The sequence below is a fragment of the Hippopotamus amphibius genome, chromosome 8 (genome assembly GCF_030028045.1).
Source record: "Hippopotamus amphibius kiboko isolate mHipAmp2 chromosome 8, mHipAmp2.hap2, whole genome shotgun sequence".
NCBI lineage: Eukaryota > Metazoa > Chordata > Mammalia > Artiodactyla > Hippopotamidae > Hippopotamus > Hippopotamus amphibius.
This window is the reverse complement of record NC_080193.1, coordinates 114,703,680-114,716,696: the sequence shown is the minus strand read 5'-3', so window position 1 is coordinate 114,716,696 and position 13,017 is coordinate 114,703,680. Positions and strand designations below refer to the sequence as shown.

At 35.2% G+C, this 13,017-nt stretch overlaps 1 protein-coding gene across 2 annotated transcripts in view; it reads left to right on the top strand.

Annotated features, from left to right (window-relative positions):
• GULP1 (GULP PTB domain containing engulfment adaptor 1) overlaps window positions 1-13,017 on the top strand; it is a 263,361-nt gene that overhangs the window by 96,126 nt on the left and 154,218 nt on the right. The gene's annotated exons all lie outside the window — the stretch shown is intronic.

Genomic DNA, 13,017 nt, shown 5'->3' with positions numbered 1-13,017 from the left:
AAAGGAAGTAATCTTTAAACCATTTGAAGAGATTGAAGAAAGCCATTTTGCTTTCACTGACCTTTGGTTGTACATTAAAAATTTACATTCAGTACATCTTTATGTGTAAACCAAACTTCTAATAGTTAATGATATTTAAATTACTCTTTATTGGTGTAATATTAACAGTGGTTTTCATTTAATGAAGAGATTTAAAGGGAAAAGTGTTCTGTATATTTATCCAATATGTAATTTCAGTGAATCGTTTATTCACAAATTAATTGCTATTTGCATGAAATAGTAAAAACTGGGAAAGTAGTTTTTATCAAGTATATTAGTCTGTATGTTACAAAGTGGTGAACTATGAGCTTTTTAGTGTAAATTAAGTGAGGATATTATATATTGTATCAAAGCCTTCAATTGTTTAGAGGTAACATTCTGGGTTTTTTTTTTTTGATCTCTTAAGGTTCCCCAACAGGTAACATTCTTTACAAAGTGATTTACTTTGCTCTTAGAAAATGATTTACATTGAGAAAATTCAGTTTAGTGAAAAATTAAAAAGGATATCTTTTACACATGAAGACAAATAAATGAGGGAGAAGAATAGGACTTACATAATTATGTACAATGAATGAAGAGAGAAGGAAATTGGTAAATTATGAGTTTTGAATTACATAGTTCATCAGTTTAGTGGCCTGACAATCTAAACTGGGAACTTTTTGATCAAGTGACTATCTTTGATGGTCAACACCTATTTATACAAGTGATCTGTACTACCTAGTGATCACATCTACATTTGAAGAGTCTCTGTCAATTACAGTTCTTAGTTTGCAAGTAACAGAAACTAGTTCTGGGTACTTTAAGTAGCTCATAGAATCAGAGGGTAATCAGAAAAATCATTTCTCAGGAAAAACAGGAGCCAGAGTGTTTCCAGAGATCTAGAAAACAGGAAGTGGAGAGAGACTGTGAAGGGTACTGCCATGGGGCTAAATCTGAACCAATAATGTGGTTTAATGCTATTCCTCCCACATTCACAAAGCCAGTGTGCATGGCTGGGTTTCAATCATTTGCCCTCAGCCAAGAACCATAGCACTTGATTAACAGTTCCCCTGAGACTGCCAGCATGTTGAGCAGGTAGGCTCCCAAAAAGAATTTCAAAGTTTGGGGACCAGGATGGGGAGTCTATGCAGGGTAAGTAAAAACAATAGATGTTTCTAAAACCTTTCTTCAGAGCTGTCGTTTGAAAGCCATCAAACTCTAATGGCAAAAAGCCCAAATAATAAAGATTTTACCAGTAAAGTTAATGTATGTTAAATAACAGTGTTGCTTAGGTTTCAATAGATATCTGCTATTATGAAAAATGTATTTGTTCTTTCTTTTATACATGTGTTTATTGTCTGTCATGTACCAAGTGCTGTCCTAAGCAGTGAACATAAAACAATAAACAATAGAATTAGTCCTTGTTTTGCACATAACTTATAGTCTAGTGAGAATTGAAATATGTACAACAATTAATATATTGCAGGAAGTCTAGAATGGGAGCTGTGTTAGTTTCCTAGGGCTACTGTAACAAAGAGCCACAAACTGGGTGGCTTTAAACAACAAAAATTCTAGAGGCTAGAAGTCTGAAATCTAGGTGTCGTCAGGGTCTTGTGCCCTCCAAAGACTCTAGGGGAGGATCCTGCTTTGTTTCTTCCAACTTAGGGTGGCTGATGGTCTTTCTTGGCTTGGCTTGGCTTGTGGCAGCCTAACTCCAATCTCTGGCTCCATCTTCATGTGGCTTTCTTCCCTGTGTGTCTCTGGATGTGTCCTCTCCTCTTATAAAAAAATAAGTCATTGGATTTAGGGTCTGTCCTAAATCTGGAATGATTTTACCTCAAGATCCTGAACTAATTACATCTGTAAAGACCCTATTTCCAAATAACGTTACATGCTGACGTTCAGAGTGAACATGAATTTTGGGGAGATGGTATTTAACCCATAATAGGGAGGGTACGTGATACTGTTGGTGTTGCTAGCAGGGTCCCTGAGCCTATATGTGGGTATGTTAGAGAAGGTATGTTCCTTCCTACCTGAAGGAAATGTCTAACTGAGGATGAATGTTCACCAAAGGGAAAGGGATGTATAATGGCCCCTCCCAGCATTTGTGAGGAAGCGTAGTTCATTGGAAGAACTGAAAATATCAATAGTTCGGTTCAGCTGGAGCAAAGAGTGGATGAGGCTGGTGGAGAAGAGAAAGGACGTGAAGAGGTTAAACAGGACAGATGATAAGGGAACATGTAAGGAGTCTGACATTAACCTAAAGGTAGTGGGGTGACACTGAGGGAATAGCCATTATAAAAAGGAAAAAGAATGAAAGTGAAAAGAGCGAAACTGGGACACCCAGCTGTATCTGCAGTAAGATCTCAACATTCTGTATACCTGGCAACCTTTAATATTAAACTTTAAAAGTAAATGCACCTAAATGTTAGCAGTGGTTATTCCTGGGTGACTTTTTCTTCTTTCTAACATTTTTAAAGTATAATGGGTCCAGTGAGCATATACTACTTTTATAATGAGGGAAAAAAAAGCACTTTTGGTGAATTTTAGTACATAAAATATACCTGAAATAAGATTTTCATAGCATAGTTTTTTAAAAATAAGTGATTGATTTCAAGGATTCAGTATCTTTTGACTTAGGAGGAAAAAGTTGTGAGTAGATAAGGAATTATACCACATGAGCAAGGTATTTCATAAAATATCTTGAAATATGTATGGGGATATGGATTGTACATCCTCAGTTGGGCTGAGTAGCCATTGGATAAATCAGGGGAAAAACTACTTTTGGACATAAAATAGGAAATACATTTGGATTGAAAGCATCTTTCACTTGATTTTGAAAACCATATCAGTGAATGAGCAATTTAATAAAACATAGAAGTTGATCCTTTTATGTAAGTTATCATCAGTAATGCCAGGTTGCCTTATGTAAGGTGATTAGACATAACATTCCTGTGACGATTTTACTAATTTTTCTAAGACTGAAGTGGTGTTTAGATTTCTGGAATGCAAAATTAGAGCTTTAATATTAAATCTACTTTACATATCAAGGGTCTTGCTGTGAGAACAGAACATATTTGCATGTTCTTGTTTTTTTTCCACCCAGTTTCAGAACATTAAACAACTATTCTATTAACACATAGTGGATGATGTGATGGGGCAATTAAAACTCGCACGTCATCTTTATGCTATTTTCTTTTTTTGCAGCTACCAAGAGATAACACAGCTTAATTAATATTTCATAATAATGTTTATAAAAGGCCAAATGCTGGCTAGTACTTGCAGTTAGGAAAATCATTTGATACTTCTGTGGGAGTTTTTTTTTTCCCAGTTTTGATAGTTGCTTAAATAGTATTATTTACTTTGATACATCGATAAAATTATTTGCTAATCCTAATCTGGGATGATGTATAAATATTTTGCTGTTTAAGGATAGTTCAGAGTTCAAACATTTTACTTGCTGGTGATTATAAAGTAAGCGGACCTTCTTTCTTTAAAAATAGTTTCGAATATACTCTAGTAATAGATATACTAGAAATACATTCCTTGGCTAATTATTTTATAAGAAAATAGATAATAATTATACTAAAAAAAGTGCACTTACATTTCAGTGGAGAGTTTGACTTTTTCAAAGCAAGTTTATATCCCTTATATCATTTAGTTAGCTTAGCCCAAAAATATTTTAGGTGACTTGGCCTATATAAAATTTTACTTAATTAGGGCTATGAACCTGAAATTCTACTAGAAAATCTACTTGCTTGGAGTTTATAGGTTTCTCTCTCCCCTCAACCCTCAATTCTTGAGTAGAGTTTTCTAAACTCCTGAGAATTAAAAAGCTGCCATGGCAGTCCTGGCAGCATTAATAATGTTAATTATTATGGCCAACACTTACATGTTGTTTGGTGTCAGGCACTGTTTTAAACTGTCCTTACAAATGAATATATCTAATCCTCATAGGGATATTTTGAGGTAGGAAACTCAGTTTACAGATGAGAAAGCTTAGGCAGAAACATTTGCCCAAAATTAAATGGTAGAGAGGAGATTAGAACCTAGGTAGAGTCTTTATTTTATCCACTACACTCTACTGCATGAAGAAGATGTAGATTAACATGAGAGAAGATATTTTAATCCAAAAATATCAAACACTTTGTCAGTATTCCCTTGTCATCTTCTTGTGGGAAGATCTGACATACAGCTCTATGCTAGACACATTACATATTTCATCTTTTCCCACATTTTTGTACCTCTCATCCTCCTCATATTTCATTTATTTCAGATTCCTTAACTCTTCTCTCTTACCTCATATTCGGTTTTATAGTTTTATTTACATGTTTTCTAGTATAAAGAGATTCGAAGATTAACCTCTTATTTTGTTTAATTAGAAAAGATGAAAACATCATTTTAAGAAAGTAAAACAGTAGTTCTTTGTCCTAAGGTAACACTGATGCAAACAACGATAGTAAGTTTTCAGGATAATGAAAATGTTAAAAGAGGTTTGATATCCCCTTTCATAATTTAAGCTTATACTTGATATTAAATTTTATTTCGAGAATAAAATTACGAATTTTCTATTCCTTATGATAAACCAAGCACACACAGTAACATCCCACTTATAACTTCAAATCCCTGGATAGAGCAGAAAATAAGTATATATAATTCAATTCAGAACCGTGTTAGAAAATAAGTCAGAGAAACTTTGATAGACCAAAACGTATGAGAAATTGAAAAAAGGATACAGTGTCAGATTTGAGAAGGAAACCACAACTCAAGATATGCCCTGGGGAACACTCTTACCAAAGGTCGATGTGGCTTAGCTGTGATACAGCAGAGAAGCTTAGTCATGTATTCAAACCTGCAGAAGCCTCGTTTATCTTTTGTGGTCTGGCCACAGAGGATGTGCACTTGGATTAGAGGAAAGCAGTGAAGTATTCAGATGTTAGCAACGCTGAGGAGAATCAGGGAACCCTGCTACTACCCTCAATTTCGTTGAAGACAGATTACAGAACTGAGATAAAAGAGTGAATAAAGTAAGCAGAGTGCAATTAATATATAACAGCAGAGGGATGGGAGAGATATTCCTTGAATAGAAGAGACTAAAGCAGAAATCAAGTGAATTAAAACCTTGGTCATATTCTTTTAACATTTTAACTAGGCTGAAGCGCAAATGAGAAATATTTCGGCCTAAAATTCCACTGTATATTTGAAATGTCATAAATTGTGTTAAAAATCAGGAATGAGGATGGAGGACAAAGGTCATTATATCGTTTCAAAACAGAACAAATTATTTTTTTTTGAGAATGCTGCCTTTTTTGTTGTTTTTGTTGTTGTTGCTCCGTTCTTTCCAAAATTACAGTATGGTGTATAATTTTTACGTCATAACGTTGTCAAATATTTCAACACTAAAACCATAGAAAATATTTCAGTCTCAGATGGTGTCATAATTAGAGTTGCAATAAGCTAGTTGCTAATAAGTGTAGCTTAACAACAGGGAGAAAAAAATTTTTTTGCCTGTGTAGAGTTTGAGCTGTTTTTTCTCGCTGTTTATTCTCACTCCTCAGGGCCAATATAAACAGTGTTGAAGAAAATAAACCCTGATAAAACATAAAGTATTGGAAGGCAAAAAAGTAAAGAGTGTACCTTTTCTCCATCCCAACCCTCATTAGGAAATAAATTGAAGCCACTTTAAAATGTGGCAGATGGCACTCTAGTTTGTTAGGCTTTTATAATGACTGGATATTTATTCTAGAAATAGAGAGCTGTGTGCATGTGTCTATCTGTGTGGTAGGGCATAAAGAATGTTTTTTCTGTCTTCTGAGCTTTGGAAGTTTCCAAATAGTAACAAAAATATTTTCATTGTTTTTATTCCAAGGTTATACTGTACATTTTTAGCTTTTTAACACTGGCTTGTTTCTTTCCATTGCCAAACCTAGATATAATGTTATTGAACTTTATTAACCTATTATTCCCAAGCCTAGCAGATTTCCAGTCATATTCTTAACATTTCATTGCAAACAGACCCTTTATGTTAGTGTTGAAAGGTATTGGACATTTTTTTCCTCTACCCCTGATACCCTTAAGCATAATGCAGAGGAAACTTGCAGTCTTTTAGAGTCATTTGTTTTTTCCAACTTGCAAAATTGCTGGGTCTCAATGTTTTTAGTAGTACAGAATCAAGCTATTTCAGTAACTAGTCAGTAGGATTTGGTATGATGCATGAATAGAGACAATAATATGTATTATTTAACATATATTTTTAAAAGTCTGCTTCTATATAGGCTCTCCCCTCTTCCCTCTCCCCATTGGTAACCACTAGTTTGTTCTCTGTGTCTGTGAGTCTGCTTCTTTTTTGTTATTTTCATTAGTTTGTTGTATTTTTTATCTTCCACATATAAGTGATATCACACAATATTTGTCTTTCTCTGACTTAATTTGCTTAGCATAATGCCCTCCAACTCCATCCATGTGGCTGCAAATGGCAAAATTTCATTTTTATTGCTAAGTAGTATTCCATTGTGTGTATGTGTGTGTGTGTGTTTATACATATGATATCTTCTTTATCCATTTATCTGTTGATGGACACTTCGATTGCTTCCATATCTTGGCAGTTGTGAATAATGCTGCTATGAACATTGGGGTGCATGTATCTTTTTGAATTAGTGAGGGTTTTGTTTGTTTGTTTGAATATGTACTCAGGACTGGAGTTGCTGGGTGATATGATAGTTCTATTTTTAGTTTTTTGAGAAATTTTCATTTCGTTTTCCACAGTGGCTGTACCAGTTTACATTCTCACCAGCAGTGTACAAGGGTTCCGTTTTCTCCACATCCTTGCTAACATTTGTTATTTTTTTTTAAATTTATTTATTTAATTTATTTATTGGCTGCGTTGGGTCTTTGTTGCTGCACACCGGCTTTCTCTAGTTGCTGCGAGCGGGGGCTACTCTTCATTGTGGTGCATGGGCTCCTTATTGCAGTGGCTTCCCTTATTGCAGAGCATGGGCTCTAGGAGTGTGGGCTTCAATAGTTGTGGCACATGGACTCAATAGTTGTGGCTCACGGGCTCTAGAGGAGAGGCTCAACAATTGTGGCACACAGGCTTAGTTTCTCCGTGGCATGTGCGATCTTCCCCGGAGCAGGGATCGAACCCATGTCCCTTGCATTGGCAGGGAGATTCTCAACCACTACGCCACCTAGGAAGTCCGCAACATTTGTTATTTGTGTTCTTGTTAATGTTAGCCATTCTGAAAGGTGTGAGGTGGTATCTCATTGTGGTTTTGATTTGCATTTCCCTGATGATTAGTGATGTTGAGCATCTCACAGTACTCTTTTTTTCTTTTTTAAAGATTTATTTATTTATTTTTGGCTGTGTTGGGTCTTTGTTGCTGTGCACAGGCTTTCTCTAGTTGTGGCGAGCAGGTGCTACTCTTTATTGCAGTGCGGGAGTTTCTCATTGCAGTAGCTTCTCTTGTGGAGCACAGGCTCTAGGCACGTGGACTTAAGTAGTTGTGGCACGCGGGCTCAGTTGTGGCTTGCAGGCTCTAGAGCTCAGGCTCAGTAGTTGTGATGCACAGGCTTAGTTGCTCTGCTACATGTGGGATCTTCCTGGTGGGATCTTCCTGGACCAGGGATCAAACCCGTGTCCCCTGCATTGGCAGGTGGATTCTTAACCACTGCGCTATCAGGGAAACCCTTACAGTACTTCTTAATAAATGTTATTAAAGGTGCATATTGCTGATATTTTCAGCAATAATATCAGATGCATAAGAGTGCAGTGTAAGATCTGGCTGCTTCTTGTACTTTGTCTTGATTCTCCCTGCCTCAAGCCTGCAAGGGTAAGAATGTAGATACGGGCATTTGAGGACATTATTCCAGCCTTCCTAGGGAACTACTTTAAGTTGTTGGAGTTGGTAGTCTCAGTGTAGGCCTGTGCTACTTAGTCATGATCTGAGATTATATTCATTCATTCATTCATTCCCTTTTCCAATCTGCAGATATTTATTGAACAACCATCATGTGCCTGGCACTATTCTAGGCACTGTGGCTTCAGTAGGAAACAAAATAGACAAAACTCCCGCCCTTCTGGGGCTTACATTCCAGTGCAAGAGCATTACTGCAGCCTCTTCCTTCTCAATGTCCATGGCCTTGAATTAAGGAACTTCTTTAAAAGTAGAACCTACTTTTCCGTTTGTTGCTTATTTATTTTTTTTCCAAGCTCTTTATTGGATTATAATTGCTTTACATGTTGCTTATTTTTTTAAAATGAAATAATAATGGAAAATGTAATGAAGTCATTAAATAACTGCAAACTAATGCCTTACAGATATATCTGCCCAATATGTAGAAGTTATTAGGTTTCTGACAGTGCAAAATGTGCCACCATTTTATAGTTTGAAATTCCCATTCAAGTACAAACGAATGTATCCATAATAAGAAAGACTCCACAGAGGTGTCCATGAACAATATTCAGAAGCATGGACTGTGTGAAGGTTAAATTCCACCTCTAAATGTATCTGTGGATTTAACTATCCATCCCTCCTCACTTCCATTGATAGACAAGGGCAACTAGACCATTCTCTCTTCTTGGTCTGTCCAACCCCATCCCTTACTTCAAATGGTTGGTCATCTTCCTATGCTCCTCAAAGTTTCACACATGTCTATTCCTGTTCGTTGTGGATTGGTCTCTTCATGTTGCTGGGATAGTTACATTAAGAATACAATTTGGGGTCTCTTTGAGAGGTAACTCACAAATCAGTATCTTAAGCATAATCTTTCTGTATCTACAGGTTTTATTGATTACATTTTGAATTGCTTCTGTTATTTTTATACAATTAGCTAGGTATGTTCACATGTTGGTGACACCCAAGATAGGGCTGCGTTACTGCTTATGGACTGATAATGTTTTTGCCTAATAAGTCTGCAACTATGTATTAGAACATTTTCTATGTATTTTCTGTGGCAGTTCAAGTCAGAGGATTGCTGATTTGAACTTGAATTGCTGCTGGGTTTGAGACAGAACATCAATTTATGTGCAAGATGTTAGTTTTCATGATTCAGTGATTCTCCTCCAATGCTCCATTACTAAGAAGCATTTTCCTCCTGAGATATTTTGTTGTTTTTCGTCTCAGGATAATATGTACTCTCTCCTTAACCATCTAATAGAGACATACTGTAGTTAAGATTTGCCTGATGCTATGATGTTAAATATTTCATACTTGCAAATTGCTACAACAAAATTTTCAGTCAGCCTTATAAGCAAATTATGTTCATTTTTTATCTGCTTTTTGGTGCTTCTTAGAGTTCACCTTATCATTTATCTTTCCTCTGCAGTAATTCCATGTTGTTGGATCAGGATTTTATGGCCCCAATTTTGTAAGAAAATGCTGGAGATTTGGCAAAACCCAATTAAATATTGTTATTCCTTTTCATCTTTAATAAATATTAATAGTTCCTTGATTTTTATTGATGATTAATCCAGTGTACATTTAAATGCAAAAATAACATGCTTTCACCCTTCACTTTGAGATCTTTGAATAGGTTTCCAGTCATCTTTCAGTTTTCATGAAAGGCTTAAGCTCCTTGAACAGCAAATTTGATTAAACAGTTAATCTAAAACTCTATCAAGACAGGTAAGGCAGCTTTTCTTTGACTGGAAGACCTGTATCTGTTTCCTAGAACTAATCCTCTCTTCCAGATCCATCAGGGCTTCACAGTGTTGCTGAAACCTTAATTCTGTGATTAATTTGTCTGTCTTCCCACACCCCCTTACTTTCAGACACTAAATCTCGTCCATTAAACTTTAAAATTTTTTGCATTCGCTTGCTTCCATTCTCAGAGACAACCTTGTTTCTCTGCCATCATCTTTTGCTTGAGCTACAGCAGCAGCTTAACTCTTCTAGTATTTAGTTCAACAGTTTGCATATATTAATATGTAAATTTACATGCAGATTTAATATCTCTTAACCAACTTCAGTTGCATTCTATTGCAAGGCTTAATGTACCCAACAGGTTTCTTCCTGGTCTCATCTCTTCAGCTCACTCTGTTGTCACTGCTTCCACTTTTCTCCATTTTCATCCTTATTGGCCTATTTTCAGTTTTTTGAATGCTGTGTTTGCACACCTTCAAACCCTTGCACACCCTATTCCTTCTGCTTCATAAACTTCACTTACATCTTTCAAATTGTGGTTTAAACATTACTTCCTCCAAAAAGGACCCACTGATTTTTTTTTTACACTAGTTAAGGTTTTCTTATAATATGCCACCATAGTACTCTATATATCATTGTTTTTCTCTTCTCATTATATGTGCAATTATTTTTTTCTACAGTTTCTGTCTTTCCTGATAGTGTATCAGTTCCATCAGGCATAGGTTAATTTTGTCTCATTTGCTTGTATTACAATATCATCCACAATATAAATTTGCAGTAAATATTATTTAAATAAAGGACTGAATGATTGAAAAATACCTTTGTTACTACTTTTAAAAATGGAGTGTTTCTTGAGAGAAGTTGGTTTATCCCTTTTATGTATCTTTTAGATTTTCAAATTCTCTGACATTGTCTCTAAATAAAAGAAATTAATAATTTAAAAATCTATACCTTTACCTTATATGCTAATTATGACTAAATGTTAAAATGAGTATTTGAGGAATAAATCATATTGTATAAATTGGTTATTACATTGTTGAGAGATGTTCCTATTTCAATATGCTTGTTAAATACTAAATTTTTTAATGTATTAAAATAAATTTAAGTTAATGTTTTATAATATAAGGAAAATATGTTTTAGTTACTGATTGATTTTTATATGCTTCTGGTTGGTGACCAGTTTTTGTTATATGCCTACTTTACTAAATTATTTTATTTTCTTTACAAAGAAGCTACACAAATGTATTTTTTTAATTGGAATATTGACTACAGCTGTGTAACCATTAGACAAATCATTTCTATGACTTATTAATATGATTCTAGCCAGTAGGCAGTTATTCTAAATCATAACACTTCAGTAATCTTCATTGGAAAAAAAGTAATTTTTTAGAGCTTAATTTAGCAAGAACTAAGTGAAGGATTTGACAGATAAGATGCTTGCCCTCCCAGAGTGTTCAAAAGAATACTGAAGCTGGAAAGGCTTAATATGTCATTAGCTTGGCAATTCCTCTTAGAACTCAACACTATTAATCATTAAAAGGAGTTTTTGTAATATGTCAGGGGCTTATAATTTTGTTCTATTCTAAAACAATATTTGTGACAGGAAAATGATTTCAATTTATGTGTTTGAATCTATGTAAATTTTTTAATCACACAATGACAGAAATAGTTCTGGTCTCTTCAAAAAACAAACTTTATATAATTAGACTAATTTATAATTTCTTAAGTGGAATTAATTTGCATGACTTTTATTATTATAAAGCAGGATTCTAACAGAGTGAATAGGTGGTGTTATAACTTATTTGTAACAAATTATAATTCTTGGTTTTATGGAATAATATTATATCGAGTATATATGTTACCATGTCGATAAGTCTTAAGATGTTCAAATGCAGTGTTTGAAGATGACTTTTATCGTTATTTAAGAACTTAAAGTTCACTTGCTTCATTTTCATAGTCCAAAATTATATACTTTGCAAATAAGCAAGATTCCTTGCTATAGATTAATATGATCTGGAGAATTTTCTTCATATAGTCCATTGGAGTCTTTGATGGAATTAGGAGTAAATCTAAAGAAATTGTGTGTTTTGCAGACTAGAGTAAAGGGCACATTTGGGGGACTTTTTTTTTAAGACTATAGCATGAAGGCTACTATGGTTTCTATATCTCAGGGCCAGCTAGCATGATCTTGGATAAAATCTACTTGATCTAAGTAATAAAGCAACTTTATCTCAGAAGACTGCAGGATGATCTATATCTGTCTGTGAAATATAGCCCAGATACTGAAAAGTTTAATAATTCCTGGGATTGGCTTTTTGAAGAGTCCCATGATAATTTGGAGAATGTGGCACTTATTCTTCTAACCTAGCAAATTTCAAAGAAAAGTGTTTAGATGAAATGATAATGTCTGTCTAAATCCTTTGTCAATGTAGAACAAATCAGAGAAAATAGGTGTTTGCAGCTGGAGAAGAAAGAATAGAAGAACCTGGAACAAGCCCTTACAAAAGAAGGAATAGGTGAAGAGGGGTGAGTTAAAGCTGCAGCTGATTCCAGTTTTCTGATTGCTGTCCGTCTCTTCCATCGCAAAACTAAAAAGCACAAGATTGTTAAGACCTGAAAGGACATTCCAACTGAGTCCTGAAAGTGAGTGTTAGAGTAAGAATTTGAGGAAAATGTTACCTAACTCAGGTTCAGCAGCTTGTTGCTCAAGAATCCAACACTGAGAGACAAATTTTGGGCAAAAGGAAAGATCACTTTGTTGAGGAAGCTCAGCAGTCCTGGGGTGAAGGTGGACTCATGTCCCAGAGAACCAACTCCCAACTCCCTAGGTTTTGCTGGGAGATTACATAGGGAAAAGAAGAAAGGGCTACAAGCTGCAGAGAGGGCAAGCTAGTATTTGCAGAGATGATTGTCTTGGTCACATGATTCCAAGTAGCCATCAAGGTTGGCTTGCACTGGAACATTATCTAAATCAGAAATCCTTGGCTAGCTACTTCTGAAGAGCAAGAAACAAGGGAGAAAGACAAAGATGAAGCAGATAGAATAGGCATCATCAGCTTTTTCCATTAGCAGCAAGCTAAACTAAGTTAATGGTGGTGTAGGGTAGCAGTCAGGTATGGTAAGCATAAACTCACAAGCATATCATAAGTAGGAAATATAGTTGGAATAATGCCAAGGGGCTGAGAGTTCCTAGTTACAGTGTCACTGCCTTAGTTACAAAAACACCTTCATTATTTCAAAATTCCTCAAGGTAACGTGAAATGAGTGCAACCACTCTCATTTAAAAGTGAATTTCATGGTTTGCAAAGTTATTCAAGTAAACCAAGATGCCCTAGTGCTCTATTTTAGAACACAGAGG